Consider the following 23,943-nt stretch of genomic DNA (forward strand, 5'->3'; position numbering starts at 1 on the left):
TACCGATTCAAGAGGCAAGAGGTCAAATAAATGTGTATGGTATTTAAGACATTTAAGAAGAAAATGTAACTTGCTGGGGCATAAACGGAGAGAAGGTCTGGGTCACAAATTATCTGGTAACCTCTGTGCAAATAACTTTGATTTCACACAAAGTACAAAATGAAAGTTTATTTATTATTTTTATTATTAGTATGTATAACATCCAGAAATATTTGCGAATGTTTTTATTAATACCAGTAATTAAACTTGGAGAACATGAAAATCACTTTGAGCTGAATTTCTTGTATGAAAGGTACCATACAAATACAGTGTATTGTTGTTATTATTATTATTATTTGTCATTGTTGAGTTACATTTATTGTGATTGTGTCTGTACAGTCATTGTTACTGGAATCATTTCATTGTTACTAGAATCATTTCATTGTATAACCAGTCTCACTCGGTGACATGCAGACCATTACATTGAAAGCTCCTGACAGGAAGTTCAGTGTGTCCCCTCCGTGTTGTTCCTTGACACCGGCCGTCCAGCAGCAGATCCCCACAGAGCAGCCTCGACTGCCGGATTCACAGACCCACAGCTCCCCTCCTCCAGTTTCTGTTTCCGCCGCAGCCTTTCCTCCTCTATTTTACCCCCGGAGCGGCGGATCTGTGCGGCCGCTGGTACCCGGCGAACATCGTCAAGGTAGGTCAATGCTGGTAATAACCGTCGTGCATGGCGGAAACGTCTGAGGAGTCATCGGCTTCTTCCCCGCCGCTACATCCCGGCCTGTTGACTGCGTCGCTGCTGGGACCGCGGTGCTCAGATAGCGGTCGCGGCAGGGGAGGAATGTCTGGTCCCCTTATACCAGCGCCACTCCTCGGTGTGATGTGAACCCTCTCCTGGGTGGATGTCTGGTGCTCACATACGGTACATCCCTCCCGCACATACACGCTCATACACTGGCACCTCCGCTGCCGTCCGTGTCGCGCCGAGAAAGGCAAGTGCTTCAAAACAACCCCCGGCTCACGGTGCGTGAAGAGCGGGGTAGCTCGTCTGGAAGCCCCCGGTGAGGACGACGGCGGCGGCGGCGGCGGGTTTTTTCCCCTGGAGCGGGTCGGTGTGAACGTGGGTGTTTAATGTGGCAGCTTTATTGACGGCTAACGGCGCTAGGAGCATGTAGCCTGTAAGCTAGCTGCGTTTGTTTTCTGTTACTAGGAGTTGAATGGGAGAGAAATGACCTCCACCCTCACACACACACATATTGACACAGAGACACATGACACAGGGGAGGTGTTTGACAACGTGTGTGTGTGTGTCCTCCGGTGTGTTTCCCGTCATTGTGTGTTTGATGCGAGGCGAGCGGACAAAGCTGCCTGTGTTTCAGCCTCGGTGCACCGCTGCTGGTGCCCGTCAGGACCCGCTCTGCGAGAGGCGTGCGTCTGTTTGCGGTGTCCAGAGGTGTGGTTAATGCGTAATAAGTCCCTGTGATGGGTGATGATCATCGGCCTGGGTCTCTCCACCGTCACCGCAGGACAACCAGAGGGATGTGCCCCCCCCCCCCCACCCCATCATCTCATCACACACACAAACAGCTATCCTTGTTGGGACTTTGCTTTCACTTCCATTCATTGTGGACAGTTCAACCCAAAGCCTGATCCCCAACTGCAACCATGACCGACCTCAACGTAACCATAATTCACGTCCTACCCCAAACCTCAGAAATGCCCCATGAGAACCAGACTTTGGTCCCCATGAGGGTGACTGGTTCTGAAGAGGTCAGTGTTTATGTTAGAAAGATCCTACAGAGGTAAAAACACACACACATAGTTGTGTTTCCATGATTTACTCTAACCCTTAATCTAACTGTAACCTAACCTAGGCTTTGGTCCCCAAGAGGTCTACTGGTCCCTACAAGATCAGTGTTTATGCTGGAAAAGATCCTACACACACACACACACACATAGTTGTGTCTCCATGACCTCAGAGGACCAATTATTCCAACCAACTGTAACCTCAATGTAACCATAATTCACATCCTACCCCAAACCTCAGAAATGCCCCATGAGGACCAGACTTTGGTCCCCATGAGGGCAACTGGTTCTGAAAAGGTCAGTGTTTATGTTAGAGTGGTCCTAAAGAGGTAAACACACACACAGACACACACACACACACACACACACACACACACAAAGTTGTTTGTCCATGACTTACTCTAACCTTAGTCTAACTGTAACCTAAACATAACCTTCACATCTTACCTCTAACCTTAACCAGGACCTGTAAAATTATGTTTTGCCTCATTACAACCAGGCATTGGTCACCGTGATGTCTACTGGTCCTGATAAAGTCTGTTTTGTTCAGTCTGCATACTCTCAGTATATGGATGATTGTGATATTGTCATGATCTCAGAGGTAAAGCTGAAACCATAGCATGTCAGGGAACAGCATCATGTAAGTCTCTGTATAATCTTATTTAACAGGACAGATTCAGTGGAAAATAAGTGCAGTATCTTGTAAGTACATCATCTCATATACACTCACACACACACTTTTCAACCCTGATGATTATGTACAGTGGATGGCAGCATCACCAGTACACACAGAGTTTGTGTGTTTGTGTTCAGTGTAGCTGCAGCCGACTCAGTGCTGGTGAGGCTGAAAGGTTCAGTTCCCAGCAGGGACTCCTATTCGAAGATGTGTGCATTCATAGCGTGTTAAAAACAAAGAAATCGGCATTTAAATAAATGTGCAGCTCAGTCTGCAAACTGTATAGAGATGGTTGTAATATTTTCATGTTCTCTGAGCTAAAGCTATAACCATTGCATGTCAGTGAACAGTATGATGGAAGTCTCTGGTTTAATCTTCTTTAACAGGACAGATTCAGTGAAAAATAAGTGCGTATATGTGATACAGATGAACAATGACTCTTTTTTTGCTCAACTGTTATACTTCATATCACTAAATGTCCACTGCTGATATTAAAATACATATTTTAGCCCTGTGAAGCACAAGGAGATTTTTCTCTCTATGACAGCATATTGTCTGACAGTAAATGATTAGCTCGTGGTGTCGTGTAGCACCACAATTATCCCCCAAGTTTTGATCCATTTGCAGCCAATATCCATTGCGTTCTCATTTGAATTGCAGTTGCTGACAAGGGAGGAAACTCAACACCTATGGACAATGAGTGCATCATTAATGTTATCTAATAAAGTCAGCCTTGGTAACTGGAAGTGGATTGACTGAGTTAGTAGCCCTAATCCATTCATGAATAAGTAAACAGCCATATATATTGCGGCGACAGCAGTCTGTGCCACGGCAGGAGATTCCAGTGGCAGGGCCCGTGCTGCTTCAGACAGACGCGCGTTTGAATGTTAACTGCTTTAAAGCATCAGTGGCTAATTATTTCACACATAGTGAAGGGATTTGCGCTTTGGCAACAATTTGCTTTGATGTGAGCTTCGTCATTTTTGGAAACAATAGGCGTAACCATGGGTGGGCCCATTTGTTTGGGCCAAGTGCAAATCATAACTTTAGAGTAGCTCATTTGTGGCTACGTAATTTTTGATGAAGCACTTAAATCCAATAGTGGCGATAACGCTCAAAATCGCCCTTGAAATTCACACGGCATGTTTGAAGGTGTGTTGCAGGAAAGACTCTCGGATTGTGTTTTTTCTTTTCTGTGAGTTGATTGTTTTGGACAAATGTTGCATTTTCACCCATGTAACTGCTGGAACACACGATATCACATCTATAATACAGGAGACTGCTTTCTAGAGATGTACCCCCCCCCCCCCGCACTTCAGCTGATCTATCTTCTCTACTTCCCCTTCCTTCATTTCCCTCCCTCCCTCTCTCTCTCTCTCCCTCTCTGCCCTTTGTGCTTCCACCGTCCATGCTTCATGCCACTGTCTGTCTTCATTTTTCACTAATGAGTTCATTAAACATATTAGTGTTGCTCTGCCAGAGAGGTTAGATGCAGTGCAGTGAGCAAAAATGGGCGGTGACTTATTCCGTAGTTTTATCTGTATTTAACACCGTTCACATTTGTCATGTGGCATTTTTCTACTTGGTTTAGTGCAACAATCCGCCGCCAAGTGGAGTTTTATTTAAAATAGCGTTTGGATTGGTTTTTCATTTCAGTTCCGTCTGCAATACCAGCTTGTCACCTGCACAGCAACCTGCCTCTGTTTGCATGAAAAGCCATTCTAATTTCAAGCATCACAGTGTTTTGGCTCAGTGTACAGTGTGTGTATACCGTTTGATATTGGCTTCAGTGTGCTGCTGTGTATACATCCCCCTTTTGCACCCTGTTGTCCCAGATATATCCTGAGAATGTCAGACGGATGAGAAGAGAAGGCTGAATAGAGCTATGGAGGAAACAAACAAACACATTTTGAAGACATGTTCCCAGTTTTGGGGTCTCGTGCTACAAACACAAAGAACATCGAACTGAAGAAGCAAGGAATGGCAATGCTTGTAGCGAGTTCCAGTAACAATGCTACCAAAATGGGAAGGCTCATCTGGTAGCATTGTTTTGTTGGCATTGTTTCTCTGTTTAGGGTTTTTCTGCTTCCCAAATTCCAGACAATGTCCTATAAATATAGAGCAGAAGTCATTGCAAAGAAGCTTTTACTTTTGCTTTTTTTATTCCTGCTTTGAGGAAGGAAAAGATTGAAATGCTCATGTATGGACATGGACACCCACTGATTTCTGAGCCTCATTACGAAAGAGTTGGTCTGTGAAGAAAAGAAAGATAAAGATTACCCTGTTCTGTATAGAGTTCAGTGATCACTGGACCAGTGTTGGCATTTGGCTCATATTTATTATGTGAGACTGTAGTTTGGTGTCTGTTTTCTTTCCCCTGTGCCCTCCAGGTTTTAAAAAAACAACAGTGGAGAGATATGAAAATTATCACTAACCCTTAATGATGGCAATGACTGGAGAATCTTAATGATGTCTTGTACATTAAGGTAAAGGCTGTAGCGCCAACCACATGCAGGTCATTTGTAGCGACACACCTGTAGTCTTTAGGTTCATATACGCTTGCAGAATGCAGGTTTTCTAAAGGGCAAAATCTGTAGGAAAAAGGCCTTTGTTCCATCACTCTCATCCTGCCGGAGGGCCATTACTATCTGTATTGTAAGACAGAGTGTCAGTCTAGTGATCGTATGAGCCAATCACAGGGCGAGTGTCGGGCAGGTTTCCATGGAGAAATGTGGGCTGGGCAATGAGGCTGCTGGAGCTCAGCTTGAGCAGGCTAGCCTGATCCATGCTGATAGCATTCTCCAGCAGCAGGAAAAGAAAAGGCCCCAAAAGGCCTGCCCTGCTGTCTGCCCGTCCAAATGTCTCTATGCCTGTCTACCTGTCTTACTCAGCTGAATGTCTAGAGATAGGGTAAAAGAAGGGGGGTCTGGAGAGGAATTCAGTCAGACAGGCACAATAGGAGCTTGGCCCGATAGGCACGTGGCATCAGATTGGATTTGTGTAAGAGCTATCTTGGGTGGATTTGGAGGCAGTTTGAATGTGTGCTCTGTTTGGGTTGAGGGGAAGCTCTGAGTGTGCCCCATCCCTCTTAGTGTTGTTCTGACCAGTCAAAGATCCTGACCTGGACGTCCCCTCAAAGAGTGTGCAACCCAAGCTCTGTTGGGCCCTGCAGGATGGCTGCCCAACCGGCAGTGCACTCATGTCAGAGAGAATGTGTATTTGCTTGTGAGTGTGTGTGTGTGTGTGTGTGTGTGCACTTGCTCATATGTGCTGGCTTTTGCTCTATCTTGGGGACTTATTGCTGCTGCAGCCTGAGCTGAGAAATCTGTCCTACAACATTTCTTCTTGGCTCATTGGAGCCTTCCAGAAATAGGCATGTACCCATCCACATGCACCACTTAAATTTTATCCTGCCATTTTTCCTTTTCCAGAAGGAGGCATTTAACTGCCCCTTGTTGCACAGCCTCCTGTGTCAGCGTCTTTTGTAGAATTTTTTATCCAAGTATTTGATATATTATTGCCTATGTATGTATCTATAACTAGAATAAAAACACAGACAGAATGTTTTATATTTATCCATTATCTGTCACTGTCTCTGTGAATGACTGGCTCTAAGTCAAGCAGAAAGAAAGATGCAGTGAAGTTTGTGGTGCTTTCCCTCCATAAGGAACTAAACTCACATGGGTATGATACACTGACAATTTTTAGCTCATCAAAAGTTGTGTGCAGCTTACTGTGCGACACAATCAGCCCACATGCTCCCTGCCGACCAACCAACCACCCACCTACCCACAAAATCCCCTGATGCTCTGTACCCATGGCCCATCAAACAGCCGTGTCATTCCCTCTGAGTCCACAGCTCAGGCCAGGATCAGAGCAGAAATGGAGGACTAGTGGGATTCAGCGATGCTGCTAAGAATTTTCTGCTGCCTGACAAGATACAGCACTGTCTGAGTTGTATATACCCCACAGCATCTGACTTAAAACAGGATCTAAACCTACTTTAGTCTCTAAAGGGCTCTCTATAGCCTCTTGAAAGTACAAACCCATAATAGTTGCATCCACGGATGGATGGGACAGAGATTTGGAGTGCAGAAGAGGCAGAGGCATATGGAGGGGAAATTAGGAGAAAAGAGAGAGGTAGTAATTGGGACAGCTGCGCAGCTTGAGGCACAAGCAGCCAGATCACCCACCTCTTTTCCACCCCTCCACCCCTCACTCTCTACACCCAAGTAAAATAAAAAATAGAGCCAGAAAGCCAGATGCTGGCCATTAGGATCGCAGTGACAATAACCCAAATTCATTCTGCGGCCAGACCACAGAGGGCACAAGCCCACAAAGGCACACACATAGGAATAGAAAAGAATGACTATGAGCTCCTCTGACAGAATGGGTGCATTTCTCAGAATGGTTGTGTGACAGGCCTGCTTGTACATAGGGGTTTGTGGATATTATTCTATTTCAATCAGGAAGCACAAATTCCCAGCAGCTACTCCACCTCTGCCCACACACATGAGAATTATTGAATGGCCTCCATTTAGCCAGCGGTATTTGATCCAGCACTGGCCAGGACTAGATGGCCGGCGTGTGACCTCCACGCAACTCCAGAGAGGGTTCAACCCCAGGGCCTGTGGAAAGTGGGACTTGGCTAACGATGAAAGGCCTGCATTATCTTTCTCACAGGTGGGGGTCTATTTATGCCATTGGTGCCATTCCTGCTTTCTGGAGGGTTTGTTTCCAATGGTGGTTGTGTTTATGTATTTTTGCTGTTACTCTGTAAACCCTCTAGGGTTAAATTCATCTCTGTGACCCCCATTGAGAGGTCAGAACAAAGGGTCAGCTACAGTTTGTCGTGCTCGCAGCTCGAGGAGAGTCAGTGTTTCTCTTTGCACTAATCCCCCTAAAGTCTGAGCCAAGTGCATAGGAGGTGAGGTGGTTAATGTGCATGTGTCCATCTCCATATCTATCAAAGCGTTCATTGTAAGTGTGTGTGGCATGTGCAGTGTGTGTTACTGATGGTCGGCGGTGTAGGGCGCCGGCTGAGAGGATTGTGAGGGATCGTGGTGGATTGGCCTGATTGGATTTCCGTTGCAGGAGTCCTGTCACCTGGCTCAGCGTTGCGCTCGGGAAAACAGCAGGGTAGCAGTCAAACAGCAGCCATGCTGTGAATATGCAGTGAAATTTGCATTCAGGCACTGCAGACACAAACACCCACTGTACAGAATAGAGGGATAAACCTCCCCATGCCAAGTTACAAACATCCCCCAAATCCTTGACTTAGTCCCTTTTAAGAGGTGTTAATAAATATTCCCTGTTGGAAGAAAAAAAAATCAACTTTCAGACACAGAAAATAATAGTAGGGTTTAGTTTCTGGAACCATTTAATTGCTTTATAATAGTTTTCCTACTTCCTGCAGCGAGTGTAATGTCATAGTTTCCCACACCTCGCAACTTAAAACTCAAATGTCAGGTTTCTGTATCCACCCCTCAGAATCACACAAAACACTTCCTTTTAGATTATGACTGATTCTTACACTGTCATAAATGCATTGTTAACAAGGCCGTGATAGCAGTTTATCCAATACGTAGCCTCAAATGACCAGAATGCAATGCAGCTACAGCTTGTTCAGACGGCAGTGAAAAAAAAAAGTTCTGATACAATCTTTAACTCACAGGTGAGTTAACAGTCTGTTCCATGTCAGGCCTTTTCTCTGGGGGTTGTTGAAAAGCACTCCAGGAAATATAAGAAATCACTAACTGAAGTTGAATTAGACAAGGAAGGCTGAAGGAAAGTGGGTACAAAAAATAGTAATTATAACAATTGCAGAATAACTCCTGCAGTGAGTACTGATGATTTCAGCAGCGAAAGAGTATCTTGGGGTGGATTATTCTTTTTAGTTCTTTTCTCACATTTCTCCCTACGGACATCAGCAGAGGATCAGGGTGGTCAAAAAGTGGATGAAACGTGTATCAGAATTACTTTTCCTCTTGCAGTTTATCTGAAGAATAGACTTAAGGTTATATTAACTGAAAAGATGTGACTTAAAATCATTTCAGGGAGCTTCCCCTCTTGGAGGATTGTGGAAATATCTCCCACTGGAGTTCTCAGTTATGTCCAGTCGTGCAGCGTAATGGTATTTCTGTGCATTAAGGAGTACTGTGTGCCAGAAAAGTCTCATTTCCAGTGTTTCAGTTATTGATTGAGTTATGAAATGAATTTATACTGCTCATGTTGCAGGCGTTGCGTTTATAGTTATCGAATTCTTTTGATACTGAGACATCAATATGAAATGTTCAGCCCTTGCACAGCGCAGATGGAGGGTATCTGTTGGTTGCTAGGGCAGGTCATATAAGTAATATTCATGTCTAGTGAAAAGTAACTTGTATTACTCTCAAGGTAAGACAGACCTCATTGGTTGCCAGGGGCTTTCCATCAAAACAAGGCAAATTGATTCTTTGGTATCGCATCGCATCTAAAATAAATAATTACAAAAGTGACAAAGGCTGTGCATTCCTGTGTGAACAGAAACCATAATGTTGAAGTAACTTGGGCTGCACATGTGCTAGAAAACTGTCATTTCTTTTGTGATTATTTTGCCACATCGCCCCCTGGCCTCTGTCATCTGTCATGTCGTCACAAACTTAAAACAATTGTTTGCTGTAATCATATCGGGGGATTGATTGAGTCAGAGCCCAGAAGCCAGACACAAACTATGTTCTATTGCTGCAATAAACATTTGAATTTGAGTTGTCTGACTGAACTAAGTAAATTGATGGCAGGCCCAAATTTAACATTGTCAGTACCTGTCAAAGAGAGTGTGTGATAGATGTGACAGATACAGCTTATCTATATTTCAGCTGGTTACATGTGGGGAGATACTGTAACTTGGGCCTGAGCCTCACAATTTTGATTTTGAGAAGCAAGAGGATAGTGTGGGCTTTTAGCTCTTTGGAAGTAGAGTTGCTTCTTCTTTTATGTCATTAGGTTCCATGATTTTGAAGAAGGGGAAAAGTACCAAAAACCCTGCACCACTAAAGTTTTAGTGCTTTGCTTGCTTTACCACATAAACACTTTTCTATCATGCATCTGGCTGCTTCTGTAAGCTTGATGATGCCCCTCAGTCCTCCTTAAGCATTTGTGAGAGTGGCAGTACTGGCACTCACCTATGGCAAAGCCTTTGGCGAACCAGCATGAGATAATTTGCATCTGACATGGTTGTCATGTAGCCCAAGGGCTGTTGCAGCACACAGTGTCATTTCCTCCCCTTTCCTTTCCATTCATGTTATCATGGCACAGTCCTCCACAACCCCACTGCCAGGGCCATAAATGCAGAGGGGACTTAAAAGGGCCTACTTGGCAGACCAATTCCTCAGTATTAGCTGTGTTCTGGGAGAGCAGTAACAACATACCAGTCAGATATAAGAGCCCCTAATAGGACTGAATGAGATGACACAGCAGTCCAAGGCCTATTATTCTGCCTGAGCTGTGAGACAGACAGGACGGGAGCAAGAGAAAATGACTGACCATATACCAAACAAAAGATTAAACGTTCCTTATGGAAACAGCAGAGGACTGTATAGAATAGATAGAGGTTCTCTGAACTGGATGCATTTTGTCTGTCCTGTATTTGTTGGTGGCCGAGAGCTAGTTTTGACGAGGATTGAGCAGACATTCCTGTTATGCCAGCTCCGCCATCAGGTTTTCAAATATGCATCTGTAAAATTGCAGTGTGACAAGCTGCTCCAGAAACAGAAAACAGCCTTTCCCTAGCCTATTTCTTTGTCTACTTTTCTTTGATCTTGTGACAACAGCAAGGAATTGAAGTTGACACATCAACTCAGACTAGAGCTTTAAACACACAGCAAGGGCTTTGCCCCCTCACTTTGATTTGTGGAGTAAATTGAGGATTATTATAGATGAATCCAGTGTTATGGTTGTCCTCCAACTCTTGATGTTTAAACAAAAACTAAAACAGTGCAACTGCTGTGCTGTCGCATTAGAGGAAGAATAAGACAAGCCGCAACCCTGTATGGCATACTCACTCATCAACATTCAACATGCGCAGCATCGAGAATGTGTTTTTAAGAGTCATAATGGTTCCATATAGGCTTCACTGAATAACCTCCCCTGTCTGCATTTGAGAGCTAATTACATGTTCACTATTGAGGTGCTTGTCCCAGTGTGAGTAGGGACGTTTTTACAGCATGGAGAGGCTCAGGCTTGGCCAAGGTCAAGCTGTGAGGGTCAACCTTCATCTGTAAGCTTACCCCTCTTTTGAAAGCTGAGCCAGCCACACGGTTGAAATAACAAAACGCCCCTGTTACCCAGCCTCTTTTTCGTTCATAGTGGCATCATCCACCTCAGTCTTTGCTCTCCTCTGGCAATTGGTGCCCTAATTGAGGCACTCTTGAGCCATGTTTAGCACCGTGGCAATGTTGCCCTGCAGATAATCATTGTCTTGTGGATTAGCATTACAACAGAGGAGAGGCTTTGCTTTAATTCCACTAACACTGGACCAAGCTCCTTTGTGTCGACTCGCCTGCCGGGGTTGTCTTAACTGGGATTAGAAGGATGGGCTGCTAGTGCCCACCAGGCCCCCACGCTCCGCTCATGCCCCTGCCTTTGTTCTTGAGTGAACCTTCTTAGTGCCCTTGTATATTTCTGAACATCAGAACCAGAAAATCACAATTTTCTCCTCACTATTGTATTTTGAACCTTACCTGAATGTTTAAACTTTAGCACTGTGTCCCAAAACATAACTTGAAAAGAGTATTCACATTAAATATTCATGTAAATTGAATTAAAAAAACAATACAAGAAAAACTACCCCAAGGTTCGACCCTGGCATTCCTTCTGTCAAAGGACTGAAGTTAACAAGGCTATTTTTGTATTGCTAAAGAAAAGCAAAAACCTCTGACATATTTGTCCATGAAGCTTGTGCAGCATGCTCTGTGCCAAATAGTTTTACTTTCCTTTCCTTGTAAGTTACCTTGTCCTTGAATGTGTGCCGAAACCTCAGCCTTTTTTGAAGTAAATTACATGTACAAGCATACTTCACACACATTGAGCATAGCGTTAGTTCAGACAGGCTACGTTAGTTCAGGCAAGCTCAGCTCACCTGACAGCTACAGCAGCTGATGGCTCAGCTGACTCCTTTCCATGTATTCATTACTTAAGCTCAAACAAGGCACCTAATTTAAGATGCTTCAGCCTGCAACCCACCTCCACCCCAGCTCCCCCCTTTTCATACTGTGTTTGATTTATTCAAAGTCATTTCTGTTGTCATTGATGCCTGCTCTGTTCTGTTCCCTTTGCGGGTCTTGCTGCTGCTCTCCCTTTCTTAACCTTACCATGTAGGCACATGGAAGGATGGAGAGGGGGGATCTCTCTGTCTTAGGCTTTCCACACATGCATGTGGAAGGGCAGTGACATACCAGAACAGAGTCATACCACCAAATAACTTATGCAGATGCAATGAAGATTTCTTTGATGAAAGTGGTCCTGACTGAACTGACCATATTATTTGGATTGCCATTTTCAGAAAGTTAATGAAATTGTCCGATGTGGTCCCTCCAGATCAAATCTCCCTGCCTGATGATCTGATCCAGCTTGTTTGAATCAGGCTGATTCATAAATCCTGATTGGAAATCATGAGCTATTTTACACCAAACTGTGATCTTAAAAATATCACTAAACAAATAGTCCAGATTAGTAGCTGAAGTCATGAACATGTAGTGTTCATACCAAGATTGTACTGAATCACAGTTGTTAATACGTGGGTTTGGGTGGTGGCAAGTGCAGGCAGACAAGGCAGGCGTGAAGCAGGCACACGCCAGGCTGTCCTTTCCTAATATGTTGGTGCAGTGCAATAAGGGCTCCCATGGGAGACTGGGTGTATCCACTTGTCTGTTTTTGTGCTGGCTGGAGGGCAGAGGGGAGCTGAGCGCACAGAGATGGAGGAGGGAAGGGGAGAGAAAATGCGTAGGGGCGAGTGGGGGCAGCAGCTGACCCTGTAAGCACACAGATTAAGAGGAATAATAAAAAGGGGTCTTGGCAGTGCTTCACTAACATGCATGATAATTTAGAAATGCTTTGAAAAGAAATGTCAGAAATGTGTGGGTGGGCACATTAAATATGTGTGTGAGGGAGAGACAGATGTACACATCAACAATCTCCATGGAGGATTCCTGTGGCAAAACATTTGAATCTTCCCAAGCAAACAAGTGGTGAGGCGTGCAAAAGGAATTTCAGGCCCTCTCAAAAAGATGACCACACCATTACAACACAGCTCCTTTGAAAGATTAGCAGAGAGTATATGCTTTTACCACACACATGCACACTCGCTTCTTTGTCCTGTTGATTTATTTTGTGGAATAGTGGTTTCACACTTCTCCTTGTGGCTGGCATTATTCAAATATGTTTTCCTTTGCCAGGCTTTTTTTCCCATGAAAATTAGCTGTGTTTGAGGCAACCAACCCACCAGTCAGTTGTGTTTAATTCAGTTCAACTTACAGCATTTGTGCTTGGCAAGGCCATGGCAACACAACATAGCCGGTAGCTCCTGATAACATTTCTCACACTTAATACAAAGGACTCTTATGGTGACCCTTGTTTGGATCCCATTTTGGAAACAAGAGGATATGATTCAATCTAAATAACAACAACACTGTGGGCAGCTTGTCTTTGCCTCTAGTGCAGTGGGCTGTTTACAAGTGGTGGGGGAGGGCAAGTGGTGTGAGGCAGCCTGCCGGAGCAGGTGACATCTGTGACCCAGCACAACAGTGGTGGATGCTGGACACATGCTCCTTCCTCAAAGGCTACTGGCACCCTTTCTGCCTCATTGGGCTTGTGCCCACACGCATGCCCTCAAATTCATGCACACACTTAATCTGAATAAATCCACTGTACTTTATCTTGAAACAATGACCTTTAGTGGCAAATCCTTATGATATAAAGACTAGAGCCAGATCAATGATATGAATGGGAGTAAAAATTGAATCAGAAAACAACGATCATCTACAAAGTAAACGCAGATAACAATGCGGCTATTACTGGTAGAGTTGATCAGCCGACTGATATACTGGTTGGATTCTAATAACAGCCACAACATTTGTTTTCGTCCTACGTAGTCTTTTGTCTGTTATAGTGACTGGAGAGTGCTTTATTTTAGACAGTTGACCTACACTCAAAAAGCTGCTAACGGCTACTTTGTGAACACGACAGACTGCCAAACATCAGGATCAACAGCTTACAGAAAAAACTCCTAACATATGCAGCTCAGAGCTGATACTAGGTCAGTTTGTCTTTTTCACATAAATGTTCTCATGGAAAACACATCTCAGTAACGGCTGCTGCTTTATGCTCTTCACTGTCACAGCACACACATGCTCGCTCACATAGAACATACTGTACAAACACATGTGCATGTGTCTGCTGGGACTTTCTTTAGCTTAAAATAACAATCAGATGATTGATCTTGCTTGCTGGGTTATTAACCCTTTACATTTACCAAATCGTTAGCTGCCTGATAACTGAACTGTTAATTAAAACATCAGCCTCAGTTCATCTTATTGAATCTCTGACTTCCCCAATTGTTGTTGCTGGAACACTAAATGATTCAATGACTGATTTTAAATGAACAAAATATGTTGGTTGGTTCATTTATTTTCAGAACGTGATGCACACACAGAAAGCTTCAGTTCATCTTATTTACACACTTTTAACAAGGTAGATGGACAAACCAGGAGAATTTCCCTGTTGCGAATGCTCCACATCATGCAATGAGCTAAAAAATGAATTCAGTTGCATTTTAAGTGTTTCCCCCATTTACAGTGATTTTCTGTCTGAACGCTCTACAGACACGTTGACCATCTTCGATCATGTTTTCCCCCAGCATCCACATAAAGTAAAAAATACACCACAGTTAAGTGTTAGTCATTTTATCAAGGATGAAAAATATCCAGAGCTCTGTCACTGCCTTCCACCATGTTTTCACTGATGCTCCTACATATGGGAGACTGCTAAATGTGCTTGATGTCCGACAGTATTTAAAAGCGCAGACGGTTTTGATGGTTATTACAATAATGACATTTTTTTAAACCAAGGTTTCCTACCTAATCCAACAGAATCCACACACACACACACACACACACACACACACACACAAACGTGTTTGTCATTACAAATATATCAGTCAAATTGTTTAATTTTACTTTAACACAGCAATGCATGATTCATAATGCAGTTTTAGCAGTCTCCCTCCACATTGCCCATCCCTTCTCCTCCCCTCTCCCTGGAGGGAGTGCATTTCTCCTCCTGGTTTCTTGTTGCACTGTGATAAAGCAGACTCTCCCTCTGATGTCTCTTATCTCCTCTCATCTTCTGCAGTAAAGACTGTCTCTGTTTGTTTTATGCTTCCTGCCAGTTTTTTCTTTTTTCTTGCGTTTTTTTCCCCCCTACTCATCTTAGGTGACGCCCAATGCCTCGTCCCAGTTTTGTGTGCAATGGATCAGAACTGTCAGAATAACTTAACGGAGTGCTGACCTGCCGTCTGACCCTCGCTGTTTATCAAATTCTATCATATACTGTTGCTAGATACCCCCCCTCCTCACCCTCCCATTGTGTGAAAGGTACAGATTTGTTGCTCTGTATTTCTGGCAGTGCAGCACTATGCTTGCTTACTGCCGTTGACAGAGTGTGTGTCCAGTTCAGGCTATGCTTGGCTGCGTCAGGGTAAAGCTGCTGGCTAGCACAGATCCAGCAAACAAACAACATATACTGCATTAGATTGGAGGCAAAGAGAGTGGTTCTATAGCCAACGGGCCTCACTGTGTATGACTACACTGCGGACCACGCTGCAAGAAGCAGCAGACCCAGACTGTGTCAGACCTGCTCTAACCAGACTCAAGGCAGTGGTGTAATATCAGCAAAGTCAAATTTGCCTGAAGTGTTTTCGTTTGTTTATGTGCCAGTGGTAGTCCAGGAATAGAGGTAAACGTAACAATGGAAACTGGAAAAGGTGAAATGATTAACCTTTTCGTCACAAAACAGTGTATTGTTTTCTTTGATTTATTTGATAGTACAATGATGATCTTTCACTATATTCCAATATTATATCAACAACACTATTAAAGAAGGCAAGAATGATCATTTAAGTGATTATTAGTCACTGCCTTCAAATACTATCTTTGTTGTTTTGAATTTTGGACAAATGCTACCTTAGTCTCAAAATGGCATTTTTCACAAATTTGTAAAATTTCATAAATCGAACAGGGGAAAAAAATGATCCTCATAATAAGATCATCATATTAAACATACTGTATGATTAAGATATTTGATTCTGGTATTTAAGACAGTAAAAATCATCTCCTTATGCTGAGTGTGAGAACTGAGTTGCCTCATCAGCTGTTACAGATACTGTCGGTCAGCGTACCTCTGATGTTTTGCACTCTGGCAAACTGTGGAGCCCTGTTTGCAAAGGATTTGCCTGGTCGAGCCAGCCTGTCTGCCGGTCCACACTGTGGAGTCTTCTGCCAATTCAAGGCTTTGTTTCCCTTGACTAACCCCAACTCAAAGGCTTCCTCTGTCCAGAGACGGCTGAAATTAATTTTTAAAGTAAGTTTGCCATTGGTTTTAGAGTCAAGTCAAGAAGTGAAGTTAAGGAGTAGTAGGTTAAACACCCCCTATACTTGATTTCCTTTTTAATATGTGAAGCATTGATCCAATTTTATTTTCACATCCATTCCTGCGGCATTATTCTCTCATCATATTTGTCATTCATCTTAAGGCATGTGAACACAAAAGGCTCAGGTGATGTGATTAATATAAAAGGAGCAGGAGTTGTGTTTAGTGACGCCCCTGTCAATACGATGTGACACATTTATGATGTCTCATTTTGTCTCCATCTGTCACTGTCCCTCACGCTTTCTTTGTTTCTCAGGCAGTTTCCCTGTGCTGTGGTTTGCTGTAGGAACACCGGTGGCTGACAGATTTATAGAGATGTGTGTAGTCTTTATACCCAGAATGTTCCTCGTCTCTGTCTCCATGCACACGCAGACAGGCACACACAGTGATCAGGTTTGTGTATGAGGTGACAGTCTGCTCTCTCCATTAGTTCATCGGCTCCCACCAGCCCTCCAGATGGCCACAGCGTCAGCACCCCACCTTTTCCCCACATGACACTTGTCCTTCCATCCCAGCCCACACCCCCCTGCTCCCTGTTACAAAGTACGCAATTGCAAATGAAGTGAAAGACGCATTGTACAAAGTTCCTTATTAGCATTAATGTTGCAGTGATTATAGATAAGACTGTTATAATTGTTATAATAAACTTAATTTATATAGCACTTGTGTGAACAATGTTACAAGGTGCTTTACAAGGAAGAAATTACACCAGACAAGTAGATAAAACAATGGAACACGAGCAGTGAAAATAAAACGATAAAATAGATCATCCTAAAATCATAAATAGCCAAGGATTATACTGGTGACATAAAAGTCAAGGATATCCAGCATCATCACATTTAAAAAGCACAAAGCATCATAATTGCAAAGCTCAATTTTTTCTTTTAAATGAGCTGAGCGAATATCAAATATACATTATTAGAGGAGGTAGTGATTATTATATTGTTGACTGATTAATTGATTAATCAAACTTTTCCTCACAGCTGGCAATAGTATCTCTAATGACGTATAATTATGTATAAATTTAACCTTGTTTGAGACAAGGCGAGGAAGGACCAACAGTACCACACACTTAATTGTTCTAAAAGAGCAAATGAAAAAGCTTTCACACTCCATCTATTGATTGAATCGCTAATGCTTTGGATCAGTCGGCGAAAAAGAAAATAGAAAACCCAGACTTTTATTTTTTTAAAGCACAGGTCATTAAATTATTCAGTGAAAGTTTGCAGTGGATGTGCGCTGTTCTTCTGCAATGCCCTGTTTCACATTCATGCGGCAGCTCAGAGTTGCTCGGGGAGTTCTGCAGGAGAACCACACATTTGTTTTCTTCTTGTGCTCCAGCGCAGCACCGCCACACTGGAGCAGATTGGACGGCATGTGCTGAGGGAGTGGGAGGGTGGGGAGGTGTGGGGGGGTGGGGTGTTTATCCTCAGCTGGACCACTTCTGGGTTCATCTCTTTTGACTTGTGACTGATTCCCATTTTTTCAGGCCACTTGTTCATCTTTTAATTCTTGTACCCGCCGTCACACTCTTTAGTCATGATTGCTGTGAGGTTTTGCTATTCAAAAGACGTATTCCCATTCACTCTTTGTGCCCAGCAGCGCCCCTTTTCATTAACGTGCTTCAGTCACTCCATGCTGTTCTCTATTAATACATTCATTCACTCACCTCCCCTGTGAGTTCCTCGACACTGTATATATAAACTCCACATTTGTTGTCCTTATCACGATCATCTCTCCTGTTGCCCTCTCCTCCTCTTCTTGCTGCTCCCCTCCCTTTCAATCTTCTCCCTGCCATGTGTTCTCCCTGTGTCCCCTCCCCCCTCTTGCGTTTCTGTCTCTCCCCGCCTGCCTCCATCCTTACTGCAGGGTTGAATCATCCCCGTTTCTGCTTGCCTTGTCACGTTTGGCCCCCCAGTGCATCAGTCCAGGCCTCATCACAAAGCAATGGCGCGAGCTGGGCTGACATCTCGCCGCAGCGCTAAGGGCCTCTGATGTCCGTGACGCTACGCGCTGACCTGTCCCTCACTCCTCAAAAGAACTGACATCATCAAAGTGGGACTTATTTCTGACCGGGAGGTATGAATTGCTAACTTTGAGATGAGGCATATTAATTTGATGCCGTGTCTATATTAGAAGAGAGGTGAGGAAGTTTTATATCATTGTCTTTTTTGTGTTATCAAAGACGTGTTCTAGCCGGCTGAGGATTTTTAGTTCTTTCATGTAGTTCGTATATATCCTGCCGTCTTCTCACTTGATATTCTCTGGCTGTTGTCGGAACAAGGGACCACATCAGCACTATTCTCCTCAGAGCTTTCCCTCACAGGGGAGCCACCGTTTCCCCACACACTCCGCTTCAAACGACACACCTCACATCACACACGTCCATACGCTCACATGCGCCACTCACTTCGAACAGCAGAACCTCCGTCCTTTATGCAAAAAATGCACACAAATGAAAGCCCCGGCATCCTCCTTGGTGGAAAATTGAGTCATGGTCCTTCTGCTCGCGTAAACAAGCCAAGACAAGCCAAGCGAAAAATGGAATCAAAATGTTCCTATATTGGGGAGTGTGTGGGAATGAGCACTGGCACCGTGTGATTCTATAACAAGCACATGCAAATCAAGTCGACCCAACTCCAGGCTCATTAAATAAAACATGGGACTAAGGACAAAAGCCTGCTTCCACAGTTACCTTGCATATTCATAATCAGCGCTCTTTCCTAATGGGTGTGGAACGATGTTAAACAGGGCAACATTATGTGGCTGGATGCTCCTTGTGTGTGTGCTGTTGTTCCAAAGACTCCAAACAGACCCCGAGAATAGAGGACATTTGTCAAACCTAAACTTTAAAATGTCGAATTTCAGTTCTCTATAGTCTCTGAGTCAACTTCTAAGTACAAATTGCGACACAAAATTAGTTGGAAAAACAGTGCAAAATAAAAATGTATGTACTGCATCTATTTACAGAAACTGTTTGTTTCTGCATTCATCAGGACATCATTTATTTGAGGAAGTATTTAAAATGGGGCCATTTCATCTCTAGTGTATGGAAGCACTGATCCAACTTGTTCTGCCTGAGAACCAAACTCATCCCGCACATTTGGTGATTTTAAAATAGGCAATGCCACGCACCAATGACTGCCGGGGCATTAAAAACTGACTTTCAAGGATGATTGTTACATCTCTAGTATTTGATTTTTTCCCCCCAATCATTCAGTGTAATTGTGGAAGTATATAAATATTAATGCAGATTTTTTTCGAAGTTGACATGAAGTAAATTTTTACAGCTGATAAATGGAAAACCTTTCTTTTTTTTCTTTTTTTTACTCAACCTTAACTGTTACTTTGCCGTTTTTGAAGTATAAACTCCCCCAGATGTTTTCCCATATTCCACAGACTGATCCGTCTTTGGTCTTGACTTTGACTTGAACAACACCAGGCTAGCTGTAGCAAACACTAAAGGGAGAGGAGCCTGGATTAGATGCCTCCACTGATCTTGGTGATCCCGAGCCGGCAGAGCTGGCCGCAGGGAGAGGAAAGTGCGAGAGAGCCCATTTAGATTGGCCACGTTGATCCGTCGCCCAGAGTGACGGTTGAGAGATCTGCAAAGAGGCCTGAGACTGTGACAGGCAGTGTTCATTAATGTTCCTGCCTCTGCTGTAGGGTCCAGTCAAGGGGCTCCACACAGAAGCACCCTCAAACATGAGCGCTCTCTTGCTCACACACACACACAAACTGCTATCAAATGAATGAGACAGGCGAGCTAAAGCGTGGGTACTGATGGCTTCACTGCCTCAATTGATAGGTGCTTAGAGGGGAGTGAAAAGAGAAAGCTGGAGATATGGCGGCAGCGAAACTGAATGTGTGAGAGATCCAGCGGTGGGTCTGCTCCGTCGATGACTCTGATAGCCTGAGCTTAGCACCACTCCTGTTCAACATGCAAAGCCATTACATTAACCCACATTGCGGCCCAGCTGTTTCCATTAAAAGCTTCAATCCCGAAAATCTCTTGAGCTGTCACCACATACACTGCAACCATAATAAAGCGTTCTCACTTCCAGGTGCTGAATTATATGGGTAAAAAGCTGTGTTATATTTTGTAGATTTCAGGCGTTTAGCCAACGCTTGTATTCAGAGAGCTGCAGCGAGGGCAACGGTAGAATTTTTACGTTTAGGTTATTGTCATAAATTGCAAACATTACAGGCAACCAATACTGCATACATATCCGTTAGTAGAAGGAACTGGCAAAGCTCCATTGTGGCAGAATGTGATCGTGAATCTACACTTGCTGCTGTGTGTCAGACTTGGCAAGGCACAGAGAGGTGTCTGTCACACTACTGTGTCTGTTTGTACTGTCATTCAAATGTTTACTTCCCCAAATACCCATCTGAAATGTAATCAGCAGTGTGTGTGCATTGACTGTAAGCCTGTTTGGTGGTCTGATTGACTGAAAACGCTGGACAAACAGGCAGAGTGGCTGCGAGCGTTTCCCTCAGATGAAAAGGACAAATGCTGACTGCAGGCATGTCGCCCCTGATCTGTCCTTGACCCAGCTGGTGAGAAAACGAGACTGTGTAAAGCGGAGCACGAGTGCGCAGGGTGCTTTATGGGCAGTCTGCTGGATACAGGTATTCACAGCTTTTAAGGCCAGTTCACAGTGTTTGATCATTCTCTCAGGGCATTCTCTTGACAAGAGATGCATGCTACCTACTTACTTCTATCATAGCAATAAATTCTGCATAAATATCAGAGTTTAACACCTCGTTTAGTGGCTATTTCTAGACATAATCATGCACAATCAAGTTTTACTTTACTGTAGTCTGTGAAAGCAAATCTGTTTTTGTCTGTTGGCTAAAAGGGAAGACATAATCTTAAGCAGAAAGAGGAACCGAGACCCTTCTTCCTGTCTCATTTCAGCTCTCCAACACTTCTCAAATTAGCACATTTATAATATGACACACTGAGTTTATTTCACAATTTTCGAGTCGATGCAAGTGATGCATTTTAACAAAATGGATCACTGAAATTCTCCAGCATTGTTTTATTTGACGTTTTGAAAAAGACATGAAGAGATTTGGCACAAGTAGTTTTGGAAAATATCCTAAATCATGGTGCACGTGTGGAAAAGATTTAACATGTTATTTCTCATGGACAGAAAATGTTAAATAACAGCGGAATTCTCCTTTAAAGGCAAGTGGATGTTCCCTTGAGAGCACTTATATTTGAAAGGTTTCAAAAGTAATAGTCTTTGCTCTCTTTAACAAAAAAGAAAAGGTTTTCAGTCGACTAATTAGTGACGTTGTTAGTAAGAGCCTTCATCAGGTCCTGCTTGAAATGCTCTCGTAATTTCTCCTTTGCTCTGCCTTCCTCTGATTTGCATGGATCATGCTTTTCCCTTAAGTGTCTGTGTGTGACCATATGAGACGGACGGTAACAGGGATGAGGCCAATCGGTCTCATTAGATAAGCTGATGCATGTGCATCCGCTGTGTGCGTATGAGTAGCTTAGAGTGGCGGCTGGATTTGTCGCAAACCAACCTGACTGGTTTGGAGCTCCCCTCAGCGTGTGTCCCTGTGAGCAGTCGGGAATGAAAACAGATCAGGTTTTGCTCTGTCAGGAGTGCGGCATCGAGCGTGGTAATGAATTCCAGGAGGCTGAGCAATCTAACGGGTTCATTATTCCAGCTTGGTTCAGGAGTAATTACCATTTTGCATCCAAAGCCTTCCAAGACTGGGTTGCTTTTGTCAAATTAAGTCAAGTGTGAATTCAGATAAATATTTGCATAAGCATGAAAGCCCAAGGTGGGGGCTTAGTGACAGCCAGAGATCAGTGTGGACGTGTTGGATAAATAGTTTTCACATCCTTAGTGTTGAAGGTTTGCAGATCTCCACATCTGTCCAGGAGCTGTGGAGCAGAAGCAGTGTCTCTGATGGACGGCTCGCCTCCAGGTCCAGAAAGTGATGATAAGAACATCTCTGAGAGGCCTGACATGAACTTGCGACACCCTTCTTTTCATCCCAGTCTGCTTTTCAGCTCCATCACACTCTCTCGTTTCTCTGTCATTTTTTTCACGAGATTGAATATGACATGATCCTAATAAGCAGCCATCCATAGAGCCTACATCTGATAAGCAGACTCATTTAGGTCTCAGAAGAACATCATTAATTATTTTTAAAATAGTGCAGGCTCCCTTTAGTTGTCTGTTTTTCATTTTCGGTCATTAGCACACACATGATTGTGTGACACAGACATGCTGTTCACAAGAGTGAAACATGAGGCATCAAAGTGTTACTGTTTTTTCTTAGAAGAGCCTGGAGTTAACAGTCAGCGGAACATTGCATTTTCACAAATAAATTGGCAATATTACTGCCTGTGGTATGAGACGCATTCTGCAGCGACACAGATTCGTAATGGAAATGGTGCATTACTACAATGCTGACTGTGTGCATTGCCAGTCCCCACCCAACAGCATTTATCAGAGGGCCTTTGTTGTCTTGAATAAATAGCCATATTACTGAGAGTCCAGAGTTCAGACCTCACTGCCACCCAGCCACAGGCAAACACTCAGTGTGGAAGAAACTTGAACATTTGAAAGGGAATGTCCCATGACGGGTGAAATATTATTTTAAACCTTATTTCATCATTCAAAAATTTCAAAAATCCAGATGCCTAATGAAGGAATATGAGACCTGTCTAGGCTGTTTCAAATTTATTTTAATTTGATCTAATTTTATTCGTATAGCCCATATTCACAAATCACATAATTATCTCATATGTCTTTTTAATGTGCGACATCCCCTGTCCTTAACCCTCAACAAGAGTTAGGACAAACTACCAAACAGGAAAAAGATATTGTAAAGCATCATAAATGAAACACAAATAATGAGTTACTAACTACTACTACTACTTACAGCAGGAAAGAAAACCTGGATTCAGTCTGGTTTGTTCATCTCACAGGTCAATAAAAAATAACCCTGCAAGTCCAGAACCTCATTATAATGTAAGGTAGTTTTACCTAATCCACACAGCAGCTGCTATGTGGTGCTAACCACCAGTACATTTTAGCGGTTATTAAAACTGTACTAATTTACTTATCTGCTATGGAGTCTAACCGTTGTGCAACCGTTTACTTCTGTGGATGTCACAGGGAGGGATTGTGCATTTCATTTTTTGAGAGCCAGCTACCACTGCATGTGCACTACTGGGATTTGTAAACTTGAAATCACAAAGATATCTTTTTCACACAGAAATGTGAAGAATGTGGACGAAATAATAATCTTGCTGATTTCTGCAGGGTGAATATTTAGTTGCTAGGCAACAGTTGTTGGCATTCGACAGGAACCCTCAAGTATAAGAGATGTTGAAAGAGGCGGGTGAGTCCGGGCGTTTGTGGCAAAACGGAAACATGAGTGGATTGAAATGGACTGTATGGACAAAATGGCAATTTCCCCAGCCCTGAAGTGGCTATGTTGTTTCAAAAAATTGGCCCACATGCTGGACAGTTGTTTACCAAGCCAAGGCCATTTTAACAGCGTGGCCCACCATTATTGCAGCCATTTTAGAGTGCACTCATTCAAACCTCTAAACTTTCAAATCCATCTTTTCCCCTTACGCTTTCTCATTGTGATAACAGTGATTTTTAACAGTGATGTAAAATGTTTGATTGCTCTGCAAAACATTATCATGCATCTTTAACAGAGAACCAGAAGCAACTGCAACTGTCCATCTTCATCCTCTCTCACCACTGCTGTTTTTTTAATCTGTTTGGAGTTTTCGTAGCCATTACCCA

General features: G+C 43.4%; 1 protein-coding gene across 3 annotated transcripts in view; it reads left to right on the plus strand.

Annotated features, from left to right (window-relative positions):
- Nucleotides 1–486: 486 nt before the first annotated feature.
- Nucleotides 487–23,943, plus strand: part of fut8b (fucosyltransferase 8b (alpha (1,6) fucosyltransferase)) — a 76,456-nt gene continuing 52,999 nt past the window's right edge. Inside the window, exons 1-2 of one of the 3 annotated variants that reach the window (XM_020097720.2) lie at nucleotides 492–682; nucleotides 18,020–18,229. The gene's annotated coding sequence lies outside the window, so the exon portion shown is untranslated. Of the gene's footprint in view, nucleotides 908–18,019; nucleotides 18,230–23,943 lie in introns of all 3 variants that reach the window. The other 2 variants (XM_020097719.2, XM_020097722.2) reach the window with 2 other exon arrangements.

The sequence above is a fragment of the Paralichthys olivaceus genome, chromosome 19 (assembly GCF_024713975.1).
Source record: "Paralichthys olivaceus isolate ysfri-2021 chromosome 19, ASM2471397v2, whole genome shotgun sequence".
NCBI lineage: Eukaryota > Metazoa > Chordata > Actinopteri > Pleuronectiformes > Paralichthyidae > Paralichthys > Paralichthys olivaceus.